Source organism: Lissotriton vulgaris, chromosome 3_1, assembly GCF_964263255.1.
Source record: "Lissotriton vulgaris chromosome 3_1, aLisVul1.2, whole genome shotgun sequence".
NCBI classification, from domain to species: Eukaryota; Metazoa; Chordata; class Amphibia; order Caudata; family Salamandridae; genus Lissotriton; species Lissotriton vulgaris.
Genome location: NC_141689.1, coordinates 1,005,420,053 through 1,005,438,186, shown reverse-complemented (window position 1 = coordinate 1,005,438,186; position 18,134 = coordinate 1,005,420,053).

The window sequence follows — 18,134 nt, the reverse complement described above, 5'->3', positions numbered from 1 at the left end:
CCAAGGCAGACCCAAGAGACCTCAAGAACTTCCAGCCCATCTCTCTAATACCCTTCCCGGCCAAGGTCATCGAGAAAATCGTCAACAGACAGCCAACCGAATACCTTGAAGAAAACAGAATCCTGGACCCTTCCCAGTCAGGGTTCTGCAGCAACCACAGCACCAAGACTGCCCTCATCACCGTCACCAACAACATCAGGACCCTGCTTGACAAAGGCGAGACCCCAGCACTCATCCTTCTACACCTCTCCGCCACCATCAACACCATCTGCCACTGCACACTACGCGTACGCCTCCATGCCGCAGGGATCTGAGACAAAGCTCTGGAATGAACCACTTCCTTCCTCTCTGGCAGAACGCAGAGCATCCGCCTCCCCCCATTCCGGTCAAAAGCCTCCAAGACCATCTGCGGTGTAACCCAAGGATCCTCCCTCATCCCGACACTGTTCAACATTTACATGGCACCGCTCACACATGTCGCTCGACAGCACGACCTCAACATAATCTCCTATGCCGATGACACTCAACTGATCCTCTCCCTCACAAAGGACCCCATCACCGCCAAAGTCAACCTCTACGAAGGAATGAAGGCCGCCACTGACTGGATGAAGATCAGCCGTCTGAAGCTGAACTCAGACAAGACGGAGTTCCTCATCCTCTGCACCAACCCTTCAGCATGGGATGACTCCTAGTGGCTGACTGCACTGGGAGCAGCCCCGACACACACTGACCATGCACACAACCTGGGAATCATCCTCAACTCAACGCTCTCAATGACTAAGCAGGTCAACGTTGTCTCCTCCTGCTTCAACACTCTCCGGATGATCTACAGATGGATCTCGACAGACACAAGAAAGACGGTCACCCAGGCCCTTGTCAGCAGCAGACTCGACTACGGGAACACTCTCTACACGGGAGCCCCGACCAAGCTCATCAAACGACTGCAACACATCCAAAACACCTCGGCACGACTGATCCTCGACATACCACATCACACCACAGCCACATCACCCCCAACCTGAGGGATCTGCACTGGCTCCCCGTCAGCAAGAGGATATCCTTCAAGCTCCTCATCCACACAAGCCACTCCACAAGACCGGCCCAGCCTACCTCAACAGACGGCTCTCCTTCTACATCCCCAACTGCCAGCCTTGCTCCCCCGACCTCTCACTAGCCACCGACCCACGCATCCAAAGAACAACCACCGGTGGGAGATCCTTCTCCCACCTCGCCGCCAAGACATGGAACACCCTCCCACTGAACCTATGACAGACCCAAGACCTGCTGACCTTCAGGAGGATGCTCAAGACCTGGCTGTTCGATCAGTAGCACCCCCCCCAGCGCCTTGAGAGCCTCCAGGGTATGTAGTGTGCTTTACAAATGACTGATTGTTTGATTGATTGACAATGCTGGGGTAGGGTGATTACCTATTTGTGGGAAGTCTTGAGCATCTTTAAGGAGTGTCTGCCCTAACCCATTAGTATAGAGATTAAAAAGGAAGGGGGCTAGGACACAGCCCTGCCTAACCCCCCTCCTAATAGGGAAAGTAGCAGTACACTCTCCTCCCAGGCCAAATCGGACATGTGCTTTAGCCCCATTATAGAGATGACGGATAGAGTAAATTATGTTTTTGTCAATCTCCATTGCTTCTAAAATCTCCCAAAGCTTTGAGTGCCTCACACATTTGAAAGCGGACGTCAGGTCGATGAAGACTAGATACAGGTTCCCCTTTTTGGCCCTGGTATACTTCCCCATGAGAATCGCAAGATTTAGACTCTGCTCCACAGTCCCCAGTTCTTTGCGGAAACCATATTGGATGTCAGATAAAATGTGGGTTTCTTCTGCCGTGAGCTGGAGACGTTCCAGGATAATACGACCCACCACCTTATCCATAGAATCTAATAAGGAGGTAGGCCTGTAGCAGGTGGGGTCTTGACGGTCCCCCTTTTTAAAAATGAGCACTTTGATAGACTACACCCATGTTGATGGGAAAGCTACCTCACAACTAGCATTAATTATTTGCATGATTATGGGTGTCCAAAGGGTGACATTGGACTTGTAGAGATCCACTGGGATCCCATCAGGACCTGATGCCTTCCCACCAGCACTTAGGGAGAGTGCCCTGCTTACTTAATCAATGTAGAAGTGTAACTCTGGTGTGTTCACACTCATGGACCTGTACGTTGGAGTTGCTATCATATATCCTGGAGAAATGTTCAATCCATTGACCCTCTGTAATGGACCCCCAGCTGGAGACAGAAATGGAGTTCTAACCACTTTCCAAAAAGCGGCACCATCTTTCAATTGTGAGGCTGAGGTAAGCAGCTCCCAGGCTTCATTTCTGAGGGCATTTTTCCTCTCTGAAAGGGTCAGTTTGTAGTTTTTTCTGGCCTGTCTGATTTTAACAATATCCTTTGGACTCTTACGCAACTCATGCTTCAGGATGGAATGTGCACAAGTGCAGTTGGAGTCAAACCACAGCTGGGGGGCTAACCTTTTTTCGCCTTGTTTAAACATTACTTCCCTAACCGCTGCCACTATCTCTTGGAATGATGATCAGATGCTCTCAGGGGATGCTGTTTCATTCAGACACATGTCAAATGCCAATCTACACCTTGTAAGTAGTTGTTTAGTTACTACTTCAGGATCCAGCATATTCCAACGAAGGGTATATCCATTCACTTTGGCAAGTTTTAGGTTAACTAAGGCCTCATCTACAGCCTGGTCATCTCTACCTTGTCTCCTCATAGTGAAAGTGACAGTGATACATAGAGGGAAATGATTGCTGACTGAATTTGTACACACCCAGAAGGTGAGGAGTCTGGAAGCAAACATATTTGTAAACAAAATATAATAAATAGTGGAGCCGAAGCCCCTGCCATTAAACGTCTGTGGCATCACTGCAGGGTCAGTACATAGATCTTTTGCAAAGCCCAGGTCTAGATTAAACACAAGTTTATTAAAGCATTCCCCTGTTTTCGAGTGGCAGAAGTGGGTATTACTTACACCTTCTTCATTATAACCACATACCCTGCCATCCTCTATGGGACACAGAGCACAATTCAAGTCCCCGCACATAATAACCATTCTCTCAGTGCTGTTTGCTTCATAGAGGGGTCTCAATTCATTATACAATGTATTACCCACCTTAACAACGCAATCATTATAAAAGTTGACCAGAATCATGGAATAGGAGGCAGTCAATACCACAATCAGCAATTGATAATAAGGGATTCAAGGTCAGATTCGATATTGATAAGATTTAGCTTATTCGATACAGATATACAGAGTCCACTTTTAGATCTACCATGTGAAACCCCTATAGCTTGTGTAGTAAAAGGTCTGTATCCATTTATATGTATTTCATCCTTCAGTCATGTCTCCTGTAGACAAATAATTTCATAATTTAATATATATTAGGACCACTGGGGTTTGCCAATCTTGGTTCGTAGTCCTGATATATTCCATTTAAAAAGACTACATCCAGTTTTCACATCAATAGAGGGCGGACTAGCTGCCCCCGGGACAAGAGTGTTTCTAGGGTCATAAATTCTCTGCTGGCGTATTTCAGACTGTTCATCAGGTGATGCTTCAGGGGATGCTTCGGATGACTTCTGAGCCTTGGGGGCTGATTCAATAACATGGAACGCATTCCCTGCACTATATACAGTTAACTCATCCAAGGGTGGAATCATGGGCCAGAAATAAGGCCGATGGACCTTGACTTCGGCTGGTTTAAGTTCCTTGGACAGAATTAGTTTTAAGTCATCAGCTGGAGATTGTAGTATATCTACTCGTGTTAACGTTCTATCTCCCTGCTGGCCATCCTGCCCATCAACAAGTCTACAATGGTTTGCCTTTTAAGGTAGTCAGTCTATGTCCTCCAGAGTGTTAAATATGTTAACGTGATTACTGGTTGGAATTGTGTATCTGGGGTTGGTGCCATGAATAAATCCTCTTTCCCTAGGTCCCGTTCGTAAGTAGGTAGGAGGCAGGTAGAAATACCCTAAGGGCAGAATGGCCAGCTTGTCTAATCAAACTGACTGTTACTCGCCCTGTCTAATATTAGGTGGACAAAATCCGGAGACCTAAATGACAAGACAATGCAGTCTCCTTCAAGTGACTTCCTAGATTGACCCACCCACCCATTCAATTCTATGGGCCATCTCATATTCTGCGATCAATAGATTGATATTAATCCCAGTTTGAGTGCTATGGAAATGGAGTGATCTGTTACGCAGGGTTGAGCAGTGTTCAAAGATGCTAGCTGGCAGCATAGGAGCATTAGCCAGCACCAAGTTATATGGGGTCACTTCGGGGGGTAAATGCAAGTTAGTATCTTGGCTCTGGGAGGCCATGCAAACAGGGGACCTGTTCCTCGTTGTGTTTTAGGGCGAGCCACACCCGTGTTGTGAACAATCAGCCCTACTTGCATTATCACTAGGTGGGTTTTGTAGAGGTAAAGGGTGGCCCTTATGGGAAGCAAGCACTACGTTTCTATGTTCTCTATTGCCCAGTTTAGTAGCAGGGTTGTGGGGCCCAGAAGGCATGGAGGGGAAACCAGGATTAAGAATTTGCTGACCCTTATTAGATTTACTGCCTTACTAGTAAAGTGGTACAAAAGGGGGTGGTGATGGACGGAGCATCTGAACCAATCAAACACTCACACCCAGTCAACAGATCTGGGTTTAATCCATCAACGTTCTTTAGCCCACTCTGCCACCCCAGTTCAGACATGGCCATATGCAAATCAGTCTGACCCTGTGCCTCATGGGAACAGTCCAGCCAGAACTGCCAAGCCATGCCTTCCCTGGACCGGAAACAAGCTTCTGAGGACTGGTTTCTGGCATTTCAGCCGTCTTCAGCCCGGCTTGCTTGAATCCAGTGGCAAAGTGAGCAAGGGACTCACGTCTGAGCATACCCTGCCAACTTATGGCCAACAAAGCGGTACAAAAGGGGGTGGTGATAGAGGGAGCATCTGAACCAATCAAACACTCACACCCAGTCAACTGATCTGGGTTTAATCCATCACCGTTCTTTAGCCCACTCTGCTACCCCAGTTCAGACATGGCCATATGCAAATCAGTCTGACCCTGTGCCTCATGGGAACAGTCCAGCCCGAACTGCCAAGCCATGCCTTCCCTAGACCGGAAACAAGCTTCCGAGGACTGGTTTCTTGCATTTCAGCCGTCTTCAGCCCGGCTTGCTTGAATCCAGTGGCAGAGTGTCAGTCAGTCAGTCAGTCAAACATTTACTTTATTTGGTTAATCATAACCATAAAGCATACATATACAAAAAAGACTTCCATAAAAATAGTAACAAGTTAAAAGTTCATTTAAATAAAATGTGTCTTATTGTTCGTTGATTTGACCACTTTGTCTCAGGCCTTATCTATGGTCTGTTTCTGCTTTTTGAATCTCAGACTCTACAAGATTCATAAATTTTACCCCACGGCATGCTAAAATGTTTGAACCTCCTCCCAACCAGCTAATTACAGCTTGCCTGCAAGTGCGAATCTGTAGCATGTTAAAAATTGGTTTCAATAAAATTTTTCTCTTTTCTTTTAAGGGAACACATGTACACAGGAGATGGCACAGTGTCTCACTGTGATAATCACATAGTCTGCATCTTTGTCCCTGATATGCGGCCTTCCAAGATGGGATCAAGTCTTTGGAGGAGTGGTCACCCATTCTGAAGGCCATGTATTTTCTTTTTAAAGATAGCCTAAAGTGCGCCGTGAGGTACAGTTGTGGTTTTAAACATTTGTACGAATTTAGGATAGTCCATGCGTGTCGTCGTTTGGCCAGGGTCTTTTTATCTTCAACCAAAGAGAGGGCTTTTGTGTTTAGCTTGCAGATCTTTTTAAAGGCGGCTTCTTCTGGAGGGTTCTTCCAGATCTCTGCCATTTTGAGGGTTTCCAATGATGCTCGCAGGTCGTAGCCCCATGAATTAGGTTCCAGTTGGTCGTATTGTTTTTTGATTTCTTGCCAACATAAATTGTTTAAGGATCCTGTCTCTGCCATTCTCAGTTTCCAGCACCACTTAACTAGTGCTGCTTTCCTTTGGTATATTTGATTTTGCAAACCAAATTCCAGCCTGATTTGTGCCGGGGCCGTTCCTTTGTGTAGGAGAAACACAGCTTTATATATTTTTGTCTGTAGTGTATTTAAAATGTCTGATTCTTTTCCGTGCCATATTTCCAGTCCTTATGAGAGAGTGGGTAAAACTTGAGCTGCCATTACTTTTAGTAGGTGGTCATATGAAGGGCATTGCAATTTCTTTTGGAGAACTTTGTACGCAAAGCTCAGTGATTGTGCTTTTGCCGTGATTATTCTTTTTTGAGTTGACAGTGACATGTTTTTGCTTATTGTGACCCCTAGATATTTATACGATTTTACTTCCTCTATGTGTCTTCCATTAGTGAACCACTTAAAAGAACTTTTACTGGCGCCCGCCAATCTCACCACTTTTGTTTTTTTGATGTTTAGTTCAAGGCCTTCTCTCTCAAAATAATCTGTTAATTCCAATATTGATCTTTGTAGTCCTATTGGTGTTTGACTTAGGATTACAATGTCGTCCGCATATTGGAGGAATTGAATGCTTTCGTTGGCCAATTTGGGCGGGTGTCCATTCACGTTCTTGAGTTGATCTTTCAAATCGGCCAAGTATATGTTAAAGAGGGTTGGGGAGAGCACGCAGCCCTGTTTAAGGCCGTTGGTTATTTTTTGTTCTGCCGATATTCTTCTTCCATCTCCCAATTTCACTTTTGCCCATGTTCCGCTGTATTGTGCCATTATTGTTTCCAATAATCCTTTCGGAAGACCCAACTGTTCCAGTTTTTTCCATAGGCGACTTCTGGGCACTCAGTCGAAAGCGGATTTCAAATCTATATAGCAGGCTATTAATCCGGTCTTCCTTTTCACTGCGCCTTCGATTAATAGTGACAGAGCGGACAGATTGGTTAAACAGCCCATACCTTCTCTGAAACCGGTTTGAAACCGGTTTGAAATATGGGTATTATTTTGTTGTCCTTTGTCCATTGTCGTAGACAGTGGCAGAGTGAGCAAGGGACTCACGTCTGAGCACACCCTGCCAAAGTATGGCAAACAAAGCGGTACAAAAGGGGGTGGTGATGGATGGAGAATCTGAACCAATCAAACACTCTCACCCAGTTAACAGATCTGGGTTTAATCCATCACCGTTCTTTAGCCCACTCTGCCACCCCAGTTCAGACATGGCCATATGCAAATCAGTCTGACCCTGTGCCTCAGGGGAACAGTCCAGCCAGAACTGCCAAGCCATGCCTTCCCTGGACCGGAAACAAGCTTCCGAGGACCGGCTTCGGGCATTTCAGCCGTCTTCAGCCCGGCTTGCTTGAATCCAGTGGCAAAGTGAGCAAGAGACTCACGTCTGAGCATACCTTGCCAACTTATGGCAAACAAAGCGGGTTCTTTAGCCCACTCTGCCACCTCAGTTCAGACATGGCCATATGCAAATCAGTCTGACCATGTGCCTCATGGGAACAGTCCAGCCCGAACTGCCAAGCCATGCCTTCCCTAGACCAGAAACAAGCTTCCGAGGACTGGTTTCTTGCATTTCAGCCGTCTTCAGCCCGGCTTGCTTGAATCCAGTGGCAAAGTGAGCAAGGGACTCACGTCTGAGCATACCCTGCCAAAGTATGGCAAACAAAGCGGTACAAAAGGGGGTGGTGATGGATGGAGAATCTGAACCAATCAAACACTCTCACCCAGTTAACAGATCTGGGTTTAATCCATCACCGTTCTTTAGCCCACTCTGCCACCCCAGTTCAGACATGGCCATATGCAAATCAGTCTGACCCTGTGCCTCAGGGGAACAGTCCAGCCAGAACTGCCAAGCCATGCCTTCCCTGGACCGGAAACAAGCTTCCGAGGACCGGCTTCTGGCATTTCAGCCGTCTTCAGCCCGGCTTGCTTGAATCCAGTGGCAAAGTGAGCAAGGGACTCACGTCTGAGCATACCCTGCCAACTTATGGCGAACAAAGCGGAACTAGTGGGCCTGCAGCACTACTTGTGCCACCCACACAAGTAGCCTTAAAAAGGGAACACTGGCCTGCCATTGCAGGGCCTGTGTGTAGTTTGTTAACCCCTTGTGCACTGCGATAATTCTCTCGCTGTGCGGGAGAATTAATGAGAGGGCGTGGTTTGGACGGCCCCCGGCCATCCTCCGCACACGCCCACCGTGACGTATAATGGCCGGGGGCCGTCCTAAGCACCGAAGGGGTTAAATTGACATGTTGTTCTGGCAAGTGCACCCACTTATCAGACCTTACCCTTACCCTTCTTTGCACATCAGGGACCCCTATTGTAGGTCCAGGGTACCCCCTAGGCAGGGTGCAGTGCATGTGAAAGGTAGGACATGTACCAAGGTGTGTACCATGTCCGTACAGTGAAATTATCTCCATTTCGTTTTTCACTGTTGAAAGGCCATCTTGATGATAGGATAGATTGGGAAGGCTATGTAATATGTTTTCTAGCCTATCTTCCCAAAGGCTTAAGATGGAAAGGTGAAGTTTAGTATGCCTGAACTCACAATGTGATAACACATCTTTCTATGAAGGTGGTTTTAGCATTGTGTGTTTATAAGCCACTCTTTTAGAAGTGGCTGGGTTTTTGTGCTCTAAACATTTCTGTGTGTCTCTGCCTGGCTGTTAATTGACTGTCTGGATTTGAAAGTGCTAGGATCTGGGGAATGTCTTGACCCAGGGGAGGATGTGAGACAGTAACAGGCTGACCTGCATCTGGAGTGTAGGTGAAGGAGTAGCCCCTAGAGGTGAAGAGGCATGGGTTGCTGCTATAAAATAACTGTCCCATTTCCTGCTGAGTGATTGAGAATCCAGACCGCCACTAATCAAAGGAAGAAGGTGTCACTGGCAGGGAGCCACCCAGAACTGGTTTGAACTGGGGTCAGTGCCCCCTGAAACACAAAGACTTCAAAGCCATTGAGGGGTATAACTATGAGAGCTGAAACCCCTGAACTTGGGAGAATGGCTTGATCAAGATTGAAAAAGACTGGAGCTACTACACGGTCAAGAGGAACCTTTGCCAACGAAGAAACAAAAGAAGGAACCGAAGGAAAGGACTGACCTTTGTTGTGTGTTCTAGGGCTGGCCTGCAGTTTGCTGTTTTAACCAAGAAAAGGCTAAAGGGACTTTGCTGTGTGCTGTGTCCCCCTGCTTGAAAAAACTTTGCTGTGCTTGTCCTGAAGTGAGATATCCCCAAGGGCCCGAGGTTAGCTGGCTCCCTGTTGCGGAAATATAGGAGCACAAAAGTTTCCAGGGGATTCTCAGCTGCGATGTGTGCTCATGCTTGTTTCAGCCTGAGACCCTCTGAAGGTGTGCCCTGTGATCGTGCAACCCGAAGCTCAGGGAAGTCTCAGCGACGCTGTGTGCGTGTGCCCTGTGGCAGCCTGAGATCTTTGTAACCGTAGTGGCCCGGCAGCCCTGGAGAAGCTGAGCCGCCGGCCCGAGCCCGCAGTTGCTAATTCACAAGGATTGCAATGGAGGCACAGTCACTGGGCGAGGAGAGGAGAGTGGGTTTGCACCCCAGGTAATGTGTGTTGACTGCCTGGGCGGGGTGCGGGCTCGGAAGGAGACGCTCTCGGGGTCTCCCTCATTCAGGCATTGCGCGCCCCATATTGTCAAGGGAGTGACAGTACCGGGCTGTAGTGCGGAGCTGCACTGTTTGATTACACCATACCCATGTTGGGGGCAACTATTGTGAGGCTGACTGCAAATCAGAAGGAGTGATGGAGAGACCGCCTGAGGCACAGTGGTCGGTGCCTGAGTGTATTATGTATTATTCCATTTCTGCATAACAGAGTACCTGACTGTCGTAATACACATTGATTATTTCTGCATAACGGAGTACCTGATTAGAGTATTATGCATTGCATTATTCCTGCATAACAAACTACCTGGTAAGTGTATGTCGCATGGCATTATTTCTGCATAACGAACTACCTGATTGTCGTATGACGCACTGCATTGTTTCTGCATAGCAAACTACCTGATTAGCGTATTACGCATTGCATTATTTCGGCATAACGAATTACCCGATTAGTGTATTGTGCATTGCCTTATTTCTGCATATCGACCTACCTGGTGGTTGTATTATGCATTGCATTGTTTTTACCTTGCAAAGGTGCCTGATTCTAGTATTACGAACTGTATATCATGATATTAGGATTACAGGAGAATGTTTAGAAGTGCTCATTAATACCGCCAGAACTTAAAAGGGCTGGCTGGCCTAACAACCGGCCAGGAGAACTAGTACACATCAACAGAACAGACCTTGACAACCTGGAAATCTACAGAAATAGTAGAAGCAATTATGGGGAAAGCGGATATTTTTCTATCTTGGGGCATTCAAATATCTTACCAAATTTCCCCACACTACCGCCTCCACTGAAGAGGTTGAGTGGAGTTCAACTTATCAGGAAATTTGATGACGCACATACAAATCAACAAAAACCTGTATATCCAATTCTATTCAACGCAAAGGGTAGAAGTGAACCCTCACAAGCATGTGTTGAAACAGTACGGCATAATGGGGAGTCACAAAACACTATGGATAACTGGAAATGGCTCCCTGGAATGCTCAATGAAAAACGGAAGGTATGACCGTTCAAAGGTAAACAGAAACAAGATACTAATAAGGTTATACATGTGTTATCTTGGAACATTGCAGGCGCCAAACGACTACTAGAAGGAGGTCTACTATTGGAAGAATGGCGTGGTTGTGACATATTTGCGCTACAGGAAACTTAGCTACAAGAAATTGCCCTTGTTGGGTTTATACATCATAGCGTAGCAGCTGAAAAATCTAAGAGCCATGGACGTGCCATTGGTGGCCTTTCAGTATATGTGTCCTCATCTCAAAAAATTAACTCAGTTCAACTACAATCACCAGATCCTAGTATTCAGTTAATTAAACTAATAGATCAAAACACTAATAATTCTAAGCCAACAATTTTGGTTAATTATTATATGCAACCTAAAATTAAGGAGAAAAAGTCAAAGAATGCGATATTGTGCAATGTCATTACGGACCTTCGCTCTTCAGACCCACTATCCAATATAATAATCATTGGTGACTTTAATTCCAACCTGATCCTAACACCGGAAGAGGATGATAAACTATCAGCTGATAATATCTACTGGGATGTTCCCCAACAGATACAAGGTGGTGCAGGAATACAGAAGGATCGACTAGCAATCCAATTAGTGACTGAACTGGAGTTTCTTGGGTTGCGTGCATTGAACGGGAGGTTTCCTGAAGATCAACCCCCCAATAAAAACGTACTATGGTCCACATTCTCAATCCACCTTGGACTTCACAATGGTTAGACTTTCAATAATCCCCTTGGTGATCAGCTTTCAAATCGAGTTTACCCCGTTGAGTGACCATGCAATGCAACATACCATATTTAACCTCAACAAGGAAAGATTGCAACCGTCATAAATATTAGAAGGTCAGCTAAGTTCTGTCTACCTGAAACGCATAAATTGGTCAAACACCAATGGTTACCAGTGGTTCGCTACATTGAAGGACACATTGACTAAGATTGGGAATGAATCAACAAATGCGATCCAAGCATGGTCTCATTTCCTGTTAAAACTAAAACAAAAAATTAAGCTGCCTGTTATGAAATCCAGCACAGACGGACCACCGAAAAAACATCCGACAGAGTTACAAGATCTGCGAATTCAACTTCAAAAAACTCAAAGGAAGTTACAGTCGGCTGACCGTCGTACATGTCAATGGGCCAGCTTACTTGCTCAAAGAAAAGAATATAAAAATAAGGTCTGGGAACATAAAAGGTCAACTAATGAGAGTTTTTGGTCCAAACTAATTTTCAGTTCAAAACTCCAGAACACTAACACATTTTGGCAAACCATAAATCATCTAACAAGACCCTGTAACGCCCTTACATCAAATGTGCGGAAATCGTAGTGGGCATCGTTTCTTGCTACAAAATTTACAGATACCTCAACAAAAACTCTGAGTAATGCTCTTTGTCCAAACAGTCAAAACAAAATGTGCCCCGTAGAAGAACAAGGGAGTCAACCTTTGACTAGCAATCCCTGCAACGTACCAAGTACTGTCTCTCAGAATAAACAATATACGGCGGAAGAGATAATTAAACTAATCAAAAAAGCTAAACCCAATGGGCGCCAGGCCCGAACGGCATCCCACAAGCGGTGTACAAATATGCTCCGGAATTTTGGGGACCTTGCCTGGTGCAACTGTTTTTGGATGTGCAAAACTGGAACAGAGTACCCGAAAGCTGGCAAGGATCCATATTTATGCCAATCTACAAAGGTGGTGAAAGATCAAATCCGAACAACTATCGACTAATAGCGTTGCAGGATGTCGAGGCAAAATATTTTGCATCGCTTCTCTTAAATGATTTGGTCACTTGGTCAAGTGAAAAAGAGCTGATTCCCATTAATCAAACGGGGTTCAGGAAGGGGATCGGAACAACAGCAAATATCCTATCCATCACTATGATTGCGGAGAAGCGCATGACCAGCAAACAGGACCTGAACCTGTGTTTTATTGATCTTCAGGCTGCTTTTGACAGTGTGGATCGCAATTTATTGTGGTCGAAATTGAGAGCATGGGCTATACCGGAGAGTATTCTAAGAGGTCTGCTGGTATTTTACTCCGATACTTGGTTGCAAGTAAAAATAGGGGATGGCACACAAGAAAAGTTTTTACATCAATTGGACTCAAACAGGGGTGTGTCCTTGCCCCTCATTTATTCAATCTCTTCATCTCAGATCTTTCAGGTAAACTGAACAATTGTAATGCTCACCCACCCAAACTAGGCGACCTACAGCTCACCCATTTGGCCTATGCCGATGATATAGTACTCATGAGCGAAAGTGGGTCTAACCAGATTAGTAACTGAACTCTCAGCTTTCCTGTCGGCAAACAAGTTGGCCTTAAACGTTTCAAAAACCAAAACCATGTTGATAACCAACCATCGTGGATCTCATTGCAATATTTGGCTAAAAGGAAAACCACTAGAGAGAGTCTCAGCATACAAGTATTTGGGTTTTTATCTAGACGACAAGTTTGATTTAAAAGAACAGACGAAATATCTGACGCAAAGAGCGGGTGCCCTGATATTCGAACTAAGTACTTTGACAAAAAACTGGAAGGTCCATCACTTAAACCTTTATTAATCGTGATGGCCAACAAAGTTCACCCAACTCTGACCTATGCAAGTAAGGCAATGCATGGAAAGGATGCGGACCTACTTAACAGTTTAACAACAAAAATTTACAAAAAGGTTTTACGATTACCCAGGATGGCGTCACCAGCGCAACTGCGACTAGAATTTGACTTAAAAAACGAAACACCGGGCAGATTATACTCATACATCAAGGTATGGTATCAGATCAAGCAAAAAGCAATCAATAATAATCTTAATACCTACCTATGGAAAGAGCTCAAATCCCCCCAAAAATCCAAAGCAAATCAATTCCTCACACACGCTTTGGAGGTGACTTGCTCAAAAACCCTATGGGATAAAAATCTGTCATTTGCAGTATTAAAACAGGCATTAAATAAAGTGGACAAACTCCATTCATTGGTATTGGACATAGAGATTTTTTCCCATCGCTCGCAATCTTGGGCTGTGATAAATGGCTATGAGGCATTAACCCCAGCACTGTACCTGGAAACAACATATTCCATCTTTATTAAGAGAAAGCTGATGTCATTGAGATTTGGCAAATTCCCGACACTAGCTGAGGAACCTGCTTGGAAACAGCATGCAGCTGTTACATGTCGACTGTGTGGCGCCCCAAAGAAGATCTAATACACATAATTTGTCATTGTAAGATGTTGTCTAAGGAACGGTCATACCTTTTAAAGCATAGTTTTCGGAGCAAGAGGCTACGAACATGTAGCTGCCATTATTGGAAGACTGGACATAACTGCCCCTTAAATACATTGCAAGTTGGTGAAGTTCTTGCAGGCATTTAAGAAACATCTTAAACAACATGAAGAGCTCAAATGTCAATAATTTGGAAAATCATTGATTCTTACTTCATGTATTATAAAATGTTTTTTATTCATTTTTTTAATGATAATTTTATAAACTTTTATAATGGTTGTGCAAAATACATCAATTTGTTTTGGTTTTAATTAACTAAACAATAAAGTTTAAATTTCAAATTTCAAAATAGTACACATATTCATATGTTGGATTTATATAGTGTGGTCTTATAGTATCTTAAGTTATACTCGTTTTTATAAAACTCGTGTGGAGTCCATTTCAGGTGTCATCATTGGGTTGCTTTGAGCATGGTTGCAAATACTTTACACATTTGTCTTGAAGATAAGCCTGGCTGCTCATTCCAAGCTACCAAGGGGGTGAGCGGGGCTATCTCAGAAGGTGACTTTCCTTTCCCTGATGTGGAACAGCGGGTCCCTATTTGGCATAAGGTACCTATCACAGCCAACCAGGGATCACAGGTCTAACAGTGACTAACTCATAAACTGCATTCTTTATTGTGCTTAGCAGTAATACAACAGCACCAATAACATAGTACAAAATGCTATTCACAAACCTATGTGCAGAGTATCCACATCTGCTAACGTTTATGAGCATAGATCTCCTCACCAACTGCACATGTCGGTATACAATTTAGTAATAAATAAGAGAGGTACAGTGAGCACTGGGGTAAAACCTGGAATACTAATCAGTAAATGGCTGGGGTTTAGGTAGGAGTCAAGAGAGCTTCCTGGGGACTTGAAAGGGGTTTTGGGAGGTTAATGCACACACCCACAAAGAGTAAGCTCAGTGCTATTCCCAAACAGTCCTTCCAGTGTTACAGGAGCTCATGTGTACTCCCACATAAAGCTGGGTGAGTACCAATAAAGATTTTCAAAACATTGTTCATAAATGCACTAATTAATTTTGCCACCATGGGGCATGATATTGTCTACTTTATTAGACAGCATTTTTGTTAAGACTATGATTGATATAATCATCATGTGTCAGGGATTGATGCTTATCAGTCTTACATTTATTTTGTAGGAAAGAAATTAACCCTCCAGTGATAATGGAAACCAATACTTATCTCCGAATCACAGGCATTGGTAGGGTGTATCGTACCAATTATCTAGTGTTTGTTACTATTATTTTACACAGTATTTTTATAATATTTGCAGTAGCGTAATCACCATCTGGTCCTGACGAAAGCCTGGTTTATGAAACCTGTGTGGCTGAAACATGTAGACCTATTTTCCTATTGCCTTAGATAGTTATTTTCTCAAACTATCAGCACTTGGTTTTTAATATTGACACTAAGATAGCGCCTATTAAAATTATTTGTGTCTTGGTAGTAAATTTTAACCCGTTTTGCACATTTGTTTACACTTCTTTGCACTGCAAATCATCAGCACCACTGATCGAAGTACAACTGTGGACGGATCGATAACTGGTAATGATTGCAGTGTAGCTTTTCTCCCCCTGGATAGGGGTGGGCTACACTAGTCATACACTGTACAACCATTCCCAGATGATGATGCTCCGCCACTGTGATGGGCTAACGGGATTCATTTTGATTCAGTGAAGTTGGGTTTGCATTGATTGATATCACAAATCTTTCTCCTTCTTGTCTTAACGTTTGCAGACCAGTAGTTCCCTTTTTGTTGTTTCAGTTGTGGATTGGGGATAGGATACTGCCTGGTCTTTAAATACTGTTTCCCTAGGACCCCCTTTTGTAAACAATTTGTATGTATAGAACTGAAGATTTCTCCTTGTTACCCCTCCCACACTAAGACGTAAGATTTTGGCTCATTCCCAGATTCACAAGTGCGGGAATGTGTCAAAATCCGGGGGAGATTTGTGGGAACACCAATACAATGCCCATGGAACGCCTACCCAGGGCAGAGTAAGGCAATGCAGCGATTTGTGATGTGTTGCCTTACTCCAGATTTATGAAGCCACTCGGAGCTATGCATAGTGGTTTTGCGTAGCTTTACGAATCTGCCGTACTGATGTGTGTCGTGAATGTACCACATTGCGTTTTGCAAGCAGGATGCAAACCTTTCATTAATAATCCCTGTTATCCTATATTTGGAATAACATGCACCTTTCCCTAACTGCATTCAGGGCCTACATAAATGGTGAGTTACTGGCATTGAAAAAGGGGGTTTATCTCTGGTAAAAAATTTATTTTGCAAGGTCGAAATGGCAGTTTGAAACCACACAAAGGCTACAAGGGCAGACCTAGAAAATGTTTTACAGGTCTATTTCAGTGGGTCGCATACTGAGTGCTGCAGCCCATTTTTAACATCTAATTTATAGGCCTTAGGTACATTTAGTACTACTTATCAGACATCTATGCATATGAAATGTACCAATTATGCCAATTGTATCATCTTAAGAAGGGAGAGCGCAAACACCTTACCCCTGCTTAGTGTGCATTATCCAATGGTCAACAAAAATGGGGTCAGTAAGAGAAAACAAAAATCTGGAGGGAATATCATATAAAATATAATATTTTCCAACATTCAATCATTTTTTCTGTGATCCTTGATTCACTTTAGGTTTTCTGGGTACCTATATAGCCTCCTCATTTGAGCATTTGGCGAATCAGATGAATTTACTTGCATTCTTAGTGCTGTGGGTTATCATATTAACTTTTATGAATTTCTGCTTTTAATGCTCCAAATTAGCTTTGAACCAAATTTGCAAAATAGGTGCCTGTATGTGATTCATGTTTCCTATTTTTATTATTCTTTTTCCACTTCGGATGAGCTTTTAAAATTGCCTCATCCTTGTTAGATCTGGGGTCTCTAGTTGGCAATAGTATTCACTTTTGTCCAAATAGGGACCTTTACTTCTAAGTCAGGATAAGGGGATTACACTCCTTAATAAACCCTGCTCACCCCCTTGGTAGCTTGGCACGAGCAGACAGGCTTATCTCAGAGGCAGTGTGTTAAGCATTTGTGAATATACACAGTAATAATGTGGAAACACTACAGATGGACACAACACAGGTTTTATAAAAAAAAGTATTCTTTATATAGACTTAACACAAGACCAAAAACAACAACAATCCACAATACTACACTTAAGATTGCTTTAAAGATGATAAAAGTTCCTTAGTTCTAGTTGATGATAAATGCAACAAAGTTCTCAACAAAGTACCTGGATGCGTAACGCAAAGTAAGCAGAAGGCTTGCAAAAGGGAAGATGCCTTGGTTCTGTGATCCGGGGGAAATGGTGCGTCGTGCCTCAATGCTTGCGCAGAGTAGGGCATGTGTCGTAATCCTTACCGGTGCGGAGGTGATGCGTAGATTCTCTGCCTGCGGGCCCGTTGCGGTGCGCAAGATAGCGCCTTAATGCAATGCGATGATCGGGTTGCGATCTGAGAAGATGGCGCCCTTGATGCGACAATGCAATGACGCTGTGATGATGATCCATAGGTGCCCCGGCAGCCTTGCGACGACTCTGTACTTAGGAGCCGCGACAGGCCCTGTGACACGCTTCTCCGGTGATGCAATAGCGACTCTCTCAATGGAGTCACGCTTCTCTGGTGATGTGACACAGGCAACTCGATGAACACACGCTTCTAGGGAGATGCGGCGATGGCTCGCTTCTCCGGTAATGCGACGATTTCAGCTGCGGCAGCGATACGCTTCCTCTCGATGCGTCGCGCTTCCAGCTCCCAGCGACATGCAAATGTCTGTAGATAGAATTCCTAGCAAGGGAATTCACTGGGGGAGCTGGAGATGTTTGTCCCTGAGACTTCAGCAGGAGGCAAGCACAGGTCAAGCCCTTGGAGAATATTCTGTAGATGATGAAAGTCCTTTAAAAAGTTCCTTCTCCTTTCCTTGGCAGTGAAGCAACCACTGCAGGCCACCCCATCAAACAGCACACTGGCAGAGGGGCAGTCAAACTCCTGCAGCTTCCTTGGTTCTTCTCCTTGGAAAAAGGTTTCTTGTTCCAGAAGTGATCTAATTTCTTGGGATCAGGGTCCCAATATTTATACCCTATATACTTTGTTCTCTGAAGGCAGAGAGGCGTTTGCGTAGTCCAAACCAGTTCCTGAGCACTTTGTTTACATG